General features: G+C 36.1%; 1 non-coding gene across 1 annotated transcript; it reads left to right on the top strand.

Moving 5' to 3' along the window:
* The first annotated feature begins 12,405 nt into the window (after window positions 1-12,405).
* LOC112091573 lies at window positions 12,406-12,512 on the top strand. Its single transcript, XR_002902196.1, has one exon. It is a non-coding gene; the product is annotated as a small nucleolar RNA R71 (small nucleolar RNA).
* Window positions 12,513-12,842: the final 330 nt, after the last annotated feature.

Below are 12,842 nucleotides of genomic sequence, written 5' to 3'. Positions count from 1 at the left end.
GCCCCAATAATAATTGTCTAGAAATTCTGTAATTAGTTGAGAAGATTAGAATTATAGAATTCGTTAATTTAAATTTTTAATTTGAGTTAAAATATAATTTTATGTGAAATTTTTTTACTATAATAAAAAAGTTAAATATAATTATATTTTAGAATTTTTAATTATATTAGTGCTAAAATTTTGGACGGACCGCTCGCGACTATCGAAAAGTCTGAATTTTTATCCGATGACTGAGTTCGAAATACCCAAATTTTTAGGCTACCCGACTCGACCCGATTTTCTCCTTAGACGAGCATCGAGCAGCATTTAGCTGCCCGTGCCCGATCGGGCTGCCCGAACTCGACTGAAAATGCTCGAATTTTTAAATATTTTTTATATTATATAAAAAACCTTACCAAGAAAAACTCAATTGAGATAAAAACTTAATAAGGAAAAAACAGTGCAATCATTGGGGGATGAATTACAAATTTGACGAACTTACAAAGTCTATACAAGATTACAATAACACTATATAAAGTAAATAAATATTTACAAATTACAATAATAAAATTTAATTTGAAGTAGAATGATCGTCTTGAAAATCTAAAAGTTAATCTATTAAATTCGTTGATCCATTCTTGGCTTGCCGGTGAGATTGTATCGTGTAAGCGTTGGTCGGAACGATCCCAAACCTTGATGCATCATATAAGTGGAGTTTCATCTTATGGGCATATCTAAGGCTAATGCTTTAGGATTTTGATTACATGCATGTAGAAATCTAAACCAATCTTGTATTCTTTGATTACTACCTTGAATCCAAACAATGTTATCTCTAATTCTTTTAATATGACCTGACATTGATTTTAAACCAGATTTTATTATTAAATTAATTATATGATATGCACAAAGTTGGTGAAATATATCATTATTACCGAATAAACTTAAATCATTTTTAAAAAGTTCTATTGCTTTAGTATTTGCAGTTGCATTAGCTAATGTTATGACCATTACTTTATCCCTTAAACTATATTCATCAATGACAGATAAAATTGTGTTATATATTAAATTGGCAGTATGGATCCTATAACACATTTGAAACCTAATATTCTCTTATCTAAATCAAAACATTTATAATAATGTCCAGTTACAGTTAAATAATCTTTGTTGGCAACGGCAGACCAAATATCCGCCGTTAACGCAACACAACCACTAGTAGAGTGTAAAAGGTTGATTAATTCTTCCTTTTTTCGTTTATATAATTTTAATGCATCTTTCCTAAGAGTAGTTCTTGAAAAAAGTTATGCATTAGGATTATGTACAATTTTAATACAATGCTGCCAATTCCTTTGTTCAGTAAAACTAAGTGGTTGATCTAATGTGGCTACTAAGCGTGTCATTTCCATACGATCGACTTGTGGATCGTATTTTCAAGTGGTTAGACTGTCAGTTTGGCAATCAAACGATAATTGTGTTTGGCGGAGATCAGGTCCGCCTCCTTGCTTTTGAAGACACTTTTTAGAGTGTCTTCTCAAGTGTGTAGTGCCGTGAATAGTGTTACTTTGTAATTTATCACCATAATATTTGCATTGAGCTATGTATTTAATGTTACCGTTATGTCGACCTCCTCGAATGTGTTAAAGTGGTCCCAAACTGCTGAGGTGCGCTTGTATTTTTTCTTCGAACTTGCAACACTTACACTAGCACTAGCACTTCTGCTTGCCTCTCCTCCACACCCACCACCATTACGTCCACGACCTCTAGTACGTCCACCAAGGCTTAGATTTGCAGTTTTCTTAGTAACTCTTTATGTAGTTTGTGATTCCTGCGTTTGAAAAACATTAGGAAATTACCCTTCTTCGATGTTGCATTGGGCATCAATGGGAATATCACCACTATAACCGGAAGAAGCCATTATGAAAAATAAGAGAGATTGAGAGCGCTTTGAGAGAGATTAAGAGAGATTGAGAGAGATTTAAGCGAGATTAAGAGAGATTAAGAGAGATTTGAGAGATATTGAGAGAAATTAAGAGAGAATGAGAGTTTTTGGGTGAGAAAAATGGTTGGGGGAGGGGGTATTTATAGGAAATTTTTTGGCCCCGAAAAATTCAGTTCCAACGGCTACGTGAAATTCGGGCTTTCGGTTAGGTTCGGGCAAAAATCGGGCAACGATCTTAAAAATAGCCGTTAGGATTTGAAAATTCGGGCTGCGGTCGGGTCGGGCAAAAAAAGCCGTTAGAGTTCAAAATTCAGGCAGACATTTGGGCTAACGGTCAAAAAAATTTGGGCATATCGGGCTAACGGTCACAAAAATTTGGGCAAATTCAGGCAAATTCGGGTTACGCGGGAAAATTAAAAAAAAAAATCCTGTGGGCGGCGAGGTCGACTTCTCCACCGGCGGCGGGCAGCCGGAATGGATTTTTTTCGGGCTGCCCGAGCCCTTGCCTAGCCAAAAAGGTCAGCGGGTGGCGAATGGCGCCTGCCCGCCGTGACCGAAAATTTTTGGGCATCGGGCATGCCCGCCGCCCGAAAGTTCAGCACTAATTGTAATAAAACTCAAATTTTAAATTCAAATCGGTAAAATGAATGAGGCTATAAACTCTGAGGAAGTGAAGGGTCTGGTTTGTAGGGAATGAATTTAGCACCAGTGAGAGACATTCCAAAAGCAGGCTTTTCTCTGCCGCACTCCTCCTTTCATTGGCTTTAATTTATCCGTGAGTTAAATTCATCGAAAGTCTCTTGATTTTAATTTTGATTTTAGAATTAGAATTATGATTTATGATTTTAGGTCTAAATTATGGTTCTGAAACTAAAATCAGAATCAGAGGTTTAAATCACTTAAAATCAAAGGGAGTGGTTTTAGAAACAGGGGTGATTCTGGTTTAAAACATCACATCAGGATTCAAACTTTGAATCATAATCATTCAAACTAAACACTGCTTCTGGGTGAGTCAAATCAGAACCACTTTTCTTTTTTGTAAACAAACACTGGTTTGAACCAGAATCATAGTTATAGATTCTAGAACACTTATACCAAACGTGCTGTAAACTTTTTTACTCTTTTTTTTTTCTTTTTACAATTAGTCTATGTACTCAAGAGTATACTAACTTAGGTGACGGTTAGTAAATAGGTTCAGAACTATGATTAGTGATTTCGATTTTTGAAATTTAAATTTTTTGTGAGAGAAAAGCACTGTAGCAGAATCACGAACCATAATCCTAAACCAGACAGAACCCTTAAAACAAACGTCACCTTACACTTTAAAATCTTTGAATGTTTCAAATTTAATCCCTCAATTAAATATTGGGTTAAATTTTAAATGAAAAAAGTTAACATATTAATAGTTAAGTTGTAATAAATGAGTAAATTCACTTGCCCACCATTTATTGCAAAAAAGTACAATAAAAATCCAATTCATTTCAAAAAATGAAAAAAAAAAAAACTAAACAACCTGTCCAATTATATCTCAATACATTTTCAATTCCTATCCTTAAAATCTTATCTCTTTTAGGTGACGTTTGGTTCATGGGTTCAAAACCATAGTTCATAATTTTGATTTTTGAAATTTAAATTTTTTGTGAGAGAAAAACACTGTAGCAGAACCAAGAACCACGATCCAAAACCAGACATAACCCTTGAAACAAACGTCACCTTAATATTTTATGAATAAGACAAGCCTTAGCCGTCAGAGTTCTAGAGAGATAAAGTTATAGAGAGACACTCTGCAATAAGCTTAGATGATGGGTTCTCTCAGGTTGGTGGCTTGAATATCCGTCGGTTGTCAGCCTCCAAAGTTCATCAGAGAGATCGCAGAGGTTACCGGCATCAGGTTCGTGCCGACGGAAGTGTGGATAGTCACCAAAATAGAGTTGTTCAACGGGAAGTAGTTTCTAGTCTTCTATCTTAAATCTAGGACGCATTCGCCTTGGGATTCTGTTGAAACTCCAGGAACTAGATCGTGGAAGGGAGACGATGAAGGTGGTCCAAAGCATGTGGTAGTCGCCACTCGTTGGCGGTGGCACGTGGGACCCACGCGCCGTCGTGCTTTCGGTGTTTTTGTCGCCATTTTTGGAGCTGTTCTCCGACGCCACTCCTACTGTGTTTCACACACCTCCGGCGTTGAGGAGATTGATTTTGTTAGTTTGATTCTCAGAATCTTTATAGAGTCTTTTTTTGTTTCTTTGTTTTATGTTTTTATTTGTGTTGTAATAATGGTGATGGTGTCCCTATCTACCAGTGTTAGGTCTTCGCTAGAGGGTGGTCTCCCCACCGCTCTAAGTCTTATTTATGTAGTCCATTTTAGGACTGAGATGTGGTTCATCTGGAGTCATTTGAAGTGGTTGAACCCTATTATAGTGCCACTAGTTTGAGGAGTTCTCTCTGTTATTGGGTAAGGAGTGTGTTTGTATTATTTAGTCCTGTATCTTAACTCTTTAATGATTTTTTGTTAAAGCTATGCTATTGTCTTAAAAAAAATAAAAAAACTTCTCTCTTTTGTGCTTATTCCCTTGTTTGTTGTAGGAAAGTAAGAACGTGATCTGATTTTCTCAAATAACACACATTAACATATTCAAAAAATTTATCATGTATGTTACATAAAATATCTTTATACATTTATTATGTATACATATTGTAAATATATATAGATATAATACATATAAGTTAAAATTGAATATATTGGTGGAAAAGTTAAGATTTTTTTTTCCATGAAACATTTAAAAAAAAAATAAAACCATGATTATGGACAGGTTATTTAATTTTTTTTTTATTATTGATGAATTCAGATGTGTGAACTTTTTATGAATTGCTTGGGCTTTTAATGTACCCTTTTCTAAGAAATGGTGAGAAAAGGTATTTACTAATTTATTTATAACTTAATTTCCATCCAATATTTAACGGAATATTAACCGAGGGACTAAATTTGTGACATTTAAAGAGTTTAAGATTTAAGTTTGTACAATTTTTAGTACATAAACTAATTATAAAAAGAGAAAAATATTCGGAGACTTTTGATGGATTTAACTCTTTATTCATATACTCAAGGTTGAAATATAAGTATTATAACAACTACAAGCAAAGTTGAAAATATAGGTATCTGAATTTTGGAAAAAAATATATCTATGAAATCTGTGAAAATATAGGAAAAAATGGAATTGTTTATATTTGTTTTAAAATTTAATATTGCTTTTTAATATTTTAAAATATGATACAACATTGAAAAATGTGTATAAATATAAAACAAGTCTTACATAATAGATGATTGAAACAAAATAAAGTCCAACAAAATTAATGATCAAGATTTCATATGATTGCAGAAATATTGGAACAACGATGTGTCAATCTACAAAGTCTACAAGTGTATAAGAATAACTTTTTAGTATTAAAGGGGATAATTAGCAAATATATATGCTACCCTACAAAGTCTATAAGAATAACTTTTCAGTATTTTAGGAGGTCGGCGGGATATAGCAATGCATATTTTCAGTATAACAAGAAAACAAGGATATGCTAATCTACAAATATATAATAAGAACTTCTCAACATTACAATACTGCATTTTTTAAACAACAAAAGGGAACAACGATATGCGAATCTATAAATTTGTATAAGAAAAACGTTTCAGTTTTTAAAGGGAATAAGCAGCAAATATGCAGCGTGCACGGGTATATATGGAGAGTTTCATCCTTCAAGCAATCAGCCAGTCACACGCTCACAGGGCACTGCAAGTAGTAGAATTAGTCACACACACATTTTTGTAAAACAATATCAAAATCTCAGAAGCGATCGAAAAGCCAGTGGCTGGGCTTACTCACATATTGAAATGACAAGAAAAACGAGCTTGTCGATGTTGATAATGGTTGTTCAATCCATGTATGATTGCGGTTCTGAGAGCTTGGAACTTGGACCTATTAGACCGGTAAGTAAAGAGCAATGTGACTTCAATTCATAGTAGATAACTAGCATATTGCAAGAAGTATGCTTATTAGCAAACTATTATATATATATATATATATGTATGTGTGTGTATATATTCAGCTTTATATTTCAAGGAAGAAACGTTATCATTTAATAAGCAGATCTATGAATTTATTCCCACAAAACAGAACAAAAATGCTTTTTTTTTTTTAATAACTCATAAGAAGCAACCACTGGAGAAAATAAACTTTGATGCTGAACTCTGAGGGAAGTTAAATATACTTGCATTGAGGGAATTTAAATATACTTGCCTTTGAAGAATACGAGTTTTCTTTCTATATATCCAAAAGAGCAGTGTTTCAAGTAAATGAAATTAGTTGCAGAGAATGCATGTTAAAATGAAATAGACCTGATAACATATAATTAACATAAAAATTTAGAATAAACGAGCTGGAACTGATTTTAGTTTATTGAGTTTTTTATCCACTACTCATGGTGAACTAACATGCTAACAAACTATTGTTGCTTAATCTAAGAGAAAATTGAAAAATACCTTGACATTTCGCAAACTAAGTGAACGCAGCGTTCTTCACTCTGAGGTCCGTTTTTCGGCCAGTGTTACAAAAAGTGTTATAACACTAGTTGTAACACTGATGACACATATTTGCAGATGGATATATTTTTTCTTTGATTCAGCAGCAGTAAATTATAAGTGCAGAAAGATTAACAAAAACATAAAAGACACAAGGAATTGATATCGCAGTTCAGTGCACACACCTACATCTGTGGAGCTACGCTCAGACAGTGAACAATCCACTAAGATAAAGAGATTACAAATACCAATCGGTCTTATACACTCAAAGACTCTCTCCTTGATGTTGTCGCCGTTGTGGAGAATTCTCTTAGTGGCCTTGTTCAGCAAGCACCACTCGTCTTTAAAAACTTTCTCCCGAAAGCAATACGTTCTTCTCCCGAAGAACCACCTTTTATTTTTTTCACTCAAAGAGCATCAAAGCAGCCTTTGGCTGCAGAATATTTCATTCAAAAAGCACTACATCACGTTCATGGTTGCACACTAATTGATATACAACCTAAATTGGTCAACAGATCCATCTATTCTCCCACCAAAATCACCCTAAATAAAGCAACTTCTTCTCAACGGATTCTTTTCAAAATAGTCTCATCAAAAGCTACCAAAAGTTAAACCAATCAGCTCCATGACTGATTTTCATTGATTTCCTTCTATGGTGGAAATCATTCCAAATCCGGTGCAAACATCCTGAAATAGAGTTTCCACCACAAACGCCAAAAATGAACTTGACCCTGTTTTTCAATTTTGTATAACCCAACACCAAAACATGCCAACTAATAAAATCCTAACACTCTGCCCCTTTGACATTTTTTTGGCAAAACTAACACAAGTTCCTATTTTCAATAAAAATTCAAAAACTTACAAAAACTAGACAAATCATAAAAGTACAATGTTCTCCCCTTTTTGACAAAAATAAGCCAAAGCAAAAATTAAAAACAAAATTCTTCTAGAAACTGTTATTACAGAAAATGTTGCAACACCTGATGGGACATGATTAACGCCCAAAAGTGATGTTTACAAGCGGTCAATTGTAGCACAGAAGGGCGGTCGTATCCACAGAAAGATAACAAAATAACAAGAAAGATTAGCATAATAAGAACGTTAGAGAAAAATAAATAACAAGTAATTTAAGACTTTGTTGCAAATAAAAAGGAGAGAAGATTTGTGTGAAAGAAATTCAATAGTAAAAACGGTAAGGGTCGAGAATCCCTAATGTTTCGTTCACCAATTCAAGTTTTGATTCACAAAATAAAAGAATCGAATAAATTAAATCTCTATGTTGACTCCGAAAATATTATTATTACAAGTTATCCAAAATCGACAATATATCAATTTGACAATATTGCAATAAAAGACAATTTACAAAATAATTTAAATAACAAAACAATGCGTGACAGAATTACATAAGAAAAGCATTACTGGACTTATATAAAAATTGACACACAATGTTTTGAAAAGTAATAGAAATATAGATGAGATTTAATTCATTCAGATGTTGAAATTTATAGCACAAGGAATCAAAAGCCCGAATTTGGTCACTAATAAAAGTTCATCTCAAACCTCACCAAGAGAACTCTAGCCTAGCTTACAAAATATTCTCACAAGTTCTAAAGAGAAAATATGAGAGTGACAGCAAGACAACAGAAAACTGAATATTAAAAACTTACAAAAACCTTAGGCTAACCCTCTTATTTATAGTGTCTAGAGGTTGCATGTCAAATAAGGAAACAAACAATAAAAATAGAAAATTACAAAAGAAAAGGAAATAAAATAAAATTACACATAAGTTAGGAGAAATCAACTATATGATTTGGGGAAGAAATCTGACAACTCGCGGAGATGAAATTCGGATTCAGCACCTCATCTGGACACGTGTCAAAGCTCGGTTGGAGGAAAGGATAGAGTTGCCACGTATCGCGCGCGGAGTGGAAGAAGTGTGCTAGCAGTTGGAGACAGCTGGGATCCACAGTTGACAGTTGGCGAGCATTCATTGGGAAATCAGGCTAGCATCACAGACATGGGATCCACGCGGGAGAAAGCTGGGACGCGCATTGATTACTGCGTGGAAGGAACGCGCGCTCTGAGGTGTGGCGTGCTGGTGACGTACGAGGTGCGAGATGGTGAGAAGAAACAGGCATGAATTTTCACGTTGACTGGTGGGGCCCACGGCGCTGATGTTGGCTCGGCTAAGCTGATTGGCTTATGTGGCTCGGCTAAAAGGCTTGGCTCAAGGTGGTTGAAAATATGGCTTTCATGACTTATTTTTGTGTAGCTTTTTACACTGCTTTTTATCTGTAAATAATTAAGCAAAACTAGACAAATTCCAATGAAAAATATTCTGAATAAAATAATGGAATTGTTTAATTAAAGCTTAAATATTTTAATATTATATAAATCAAAAGCAATATTTAAGGTACATTTTCATACACTAATCACAACCCCCAACCAGCTTATTGCTAGTCTCTAGCAATCCAAGCGCAAGAGAAATCATGTCACAAAGAAAATTTGAGTCTTAACTAGCTTAGTCACCTGAGTATTTCAAACAAACTGTCGGTAAGAAGTCAAAAGATACTATCAAGATTATTTCAGTCATAACTCCAGAGTCGTGTGTGTGTGCTCCAAACCATAACCTTCTTACCACTGACCATAACACATATAGCTTTGAAAAATTCACCAAGTAGAAGTCTCAACTCCATTGATCTCACAGGTGTCAGAAATATTTGAGTGCAAAGGTTTTCTCTCATGGAGTTGGAAATGGAATAATCAACGCTCAATGTAAGGAAGGTAAAATTTAGGACAAACAGCCAAACGAACATTGACCAAAAGATAGGTTAATCAACAACTAGAACATTCCACCATTCTTACGACAAACCTGCTTTTGGGATTTCATTCAGGTCAAACAGAAATTTACAGAAACGAACAAAGAGCCAAAAAAATGCATAGGAAAATAAATTACTCTTTTTTTTTTCTTCTTTTTCTTTTTTTTTCTTTTTTTTTGGCAAGAGACAACCTGCAATAATGAAGTGAATGTAGAAAGGTGTTCTTTTGACAAACAGCTATATAGCATCAAATGTGATTAACACCAAACTATAGGATCTGTGAAATGTTGCTCTTGCTCATTTTTATTTTTATTTTTATGAAAGATAAGATAAGAAATTAGGCTCTATTACATAAGATCATTCCTATCTAACCGAAAATCCATCCCTCAAGCATATGCACCAAGCATACCACTAACCATGTAATGATGTTCTAACAATGATTTTACCAGCTCAAAAGATCAATGAAGGTTCAAAAGTCATTTTCTCTACTCTCTTAACTCACTAAAAATCAAGCACTTAAACTCAAAAATTTTCTCAGCTGCATTAACATCCATCTTACCACAAGATTTAGCACGTGTAAAAAGAAACTCTGGAAGTCATTTCTTAGTAACCAAGACAGCAAAAATCGACCCAAACCAATCATTTTAAATCATACACAAAAATGTTAACCCAAATATCAACATGACAAAACTCATTCTTAGGCATGAATATGCTCACCACCCCCAACCAAAATCAGATAGTGTCCTCAATGTCAAAAATTATGGAAATATAGAGAAAGAAGACACCTGGATGATGAGCATTCCATATATGAGCACAGCCTGAGCTTCCCGCTCTAAGTAATTCTTCAAACGTTGGCCATTTACTTTGAAGATTCTTCCATCGGTCGGGTCCTCAACCTCGACAGCACCAGTGGAAAAAATGTATTTCACTATGAACGAGCCATTCCACCGCGACCTCAACTTATCGGGGTAGAGATGCAAACGGGAATCATAGAGATAAACCCGTTGATTCGACTTGAAATTCTTCCTCAGGACCTGTTTGTCATGAGCCGCTTTTATTTTTACCTTGATCCTGGAATTGTGCTCTATCAGCATGTCGATCAATCGTTGTTCTTGTAATGCATCAAGTTTAGATGAGATGATGACTGGGAATGTGCCTTCATCTCCCAAGAACACATGTTTTAAGCCCTGAGGTAGTTGGGCTAGCTTGACTTTTGGAGCCTCCTCGGTGGATGATTTCGGTTTTCTCCTTCTGTTGGGAGCTCCTCAAAACATGGTGGCCCAAACTTGGTTCCTCTGTCCTATGATTCTTTGAAAATGGCAGAAATATTAGCCACTTCACAAGGACCAAAACTTTCAGATTTAGAATTTTGGAGGGGGTTTCCAAGATCTTCAGAGTTGCTTTACAGAAGAACCTTTTCCTCGATAAGTGTGCCGATCATGAATGTTTGGTGACACTAGTCATCATCACGTGGTTACTTTTGAATATGAAAAATATTCACCTCAAGGGTCATATTCCCGAAAGATATCTTCACGAGACCATTCCTATAATTGATAAGTGTGTTTGTTGTGGCAAGGAAGGTCTTCCTAGAATGATGGGAATGGATGACTCCATATTCACCACAGATTGTGTATCCAAGACAAGAAAGTCCACGGGGTAATAAAACTTGTTGACTTGCAACATAACATCTTCCACTATTCCTATGGTCTCTTAATGGATCTATCGGCCAGTTACAGAACCACAGATGTGGGCTTAATCTCTCCAACACCCAATTATGAGTAGACCGAATAAGGCATGAGGTTAACGCTCGATCCTAGGTCTAGTAACGCTTGGCCGAATTCTTGTGTCCCGATTTGGCAAGAAATTGTGGGACAACCTGGATCCTTATACTTCGGCGGTGTCTTCTACTAAATCACCGCACTTACTTGTTCCGTCAAGAATGCAGTTTTCTTGACATGGTGCTTTCTCTTTATGGTGCACAGATCCTTGATAACCTTAGCATAGGCCGGCACTTGCTTGATCACATGTAGTAAGGGAAGATTGATCTTTAATTGTGTCAAGTGCTCCAGGATCTCACTTTGATTTTCTGGCACTTTCCTAGCAGGTCGGAGAGCTTGGGGGAAAGGCACCTTTACCAGAATTTTTGTTGGCTCTTCTTTCTCCTGAGCTGATTCTTCATTACTCGAAGTAGTTTTACTTGTCGATGGCGTGTCAAAATTCTTACCACTTTGAGTAGAGTGGCGTTAACTTCCTTGATATTTTGACCTTTAGAGTTGGAAGTTTGAGCCATGTGTTGTCCTCTCAAATTGGACTGGGCTTGTGATGGAAATTTACCGTGCTCCTGAATGGTTAAAGCTTCTATCAGCTTTGTGATCTGACTTTTTATTTCCTCGTTCTCTTCGACCACTTGCGTGAGCATTGAATCAACCCTTTGATTCGTCTTATTTTGCGCATCCATAAAAGCTTTTAGGGTATCCTCTAGAGAATTCCCTTCCGGCTGCATGTTATTTTGAGGCGCAAAATATGTCATTGGTGGTTGAGATTGTTGCTCTGATCTCCATTGCCCTTCAGATGATTGTGGATGTTGGTTTGGATCTCTCCAACTGAAGTTTGGGTGGTGGTTCCAACTATCATTATAAGTGCTTGAGAAAGGTCCATAAGGCTTCTTGTATGTGCTCATTGCATTGCACTGCTCCTCGTATACCCCTCTCATTTCACTTAAAGTATGGCAATCCTGAGCTAGATAGCCCTATCCACCACAAACAAAACATGGCTCACGTGCCTCTGTCCTCGCCACCTTGTGGATTCCTTTACTATCTTTACTTTTGAGGGCCTCGATTTGCTTCGTCAAAACTTCAAGTTGAGACTTGAGGTTGTCCTCTTCCCTTAATTGATAAACTCCAACTGGTCGGGACCTACTGGTGCTCTTAGTAGCATTTGGTCCAGTCCAAGTTTGAGCTTTCTCAGCTAACTCATTTAGGTACTCGATAGCTTTGTCAGGATCCTTCTGGAGAAAATTCCCATTGCACATCATCTCAACAAATTGGAGCTCTCGGATTTTGAGTCTGTCATAGAAATAGCTTACAAGGTGCCAACTTTCATATCCATGGTAGGGACACAGATTTAACAGATCTTTAAAATGCTCCCAAGCTTGATAGAGAGTTTCATTTTCCTTTCGAGTGAAATTTGAGATCTGTCGTTTCAAATTATTAGTTTTATGGTGTGGGAAATACTTGTTGAAGAATGTCGTCGTCATTTCTTCCCACGTACCAATAGACCTAGGCCTAAGAGAATACAACTAGCTTTTGGCCTAGTCCTTTAGAGAAAAAGGGAAAAACTTTAATCTGATAGTGTTTGCGGCCTCAGCACGGCAGTGAAAGGTGGCCACCACCTCTTCAAACCCCCGGATGTGTACATATGGATTCTCGTTCTCTAACCCGTGAAAGGTTGGGAGAAGTGCAATCATTCACGGCTTGAAATCCATAGGTGGTGCATTCGGTGGGAACATGATACAAGATGGGGTGGCCGTGCGCATTGG

Source organism: Morus notabilis, unplaced genomic scaffold (assembly GCF_000414095.1).
Source record: "Morus notabilis unplaced genomic scaffold, ASM41409v2 Scaffold115, whole genome shotgun sequence".
NCBI classification, from domain to species: domain Eukaryota; kingdom Viridiplantae; phylum Streptophyta; class Magnoliopsida; order Rosales; family Moraceae; genus Morus; species Morus notabilis.
The sequence above is the reverse complement of the archived record's forward strand: the minus strand, read 5'-3'. Positions and strand labels throughout refer to the sequence as shown.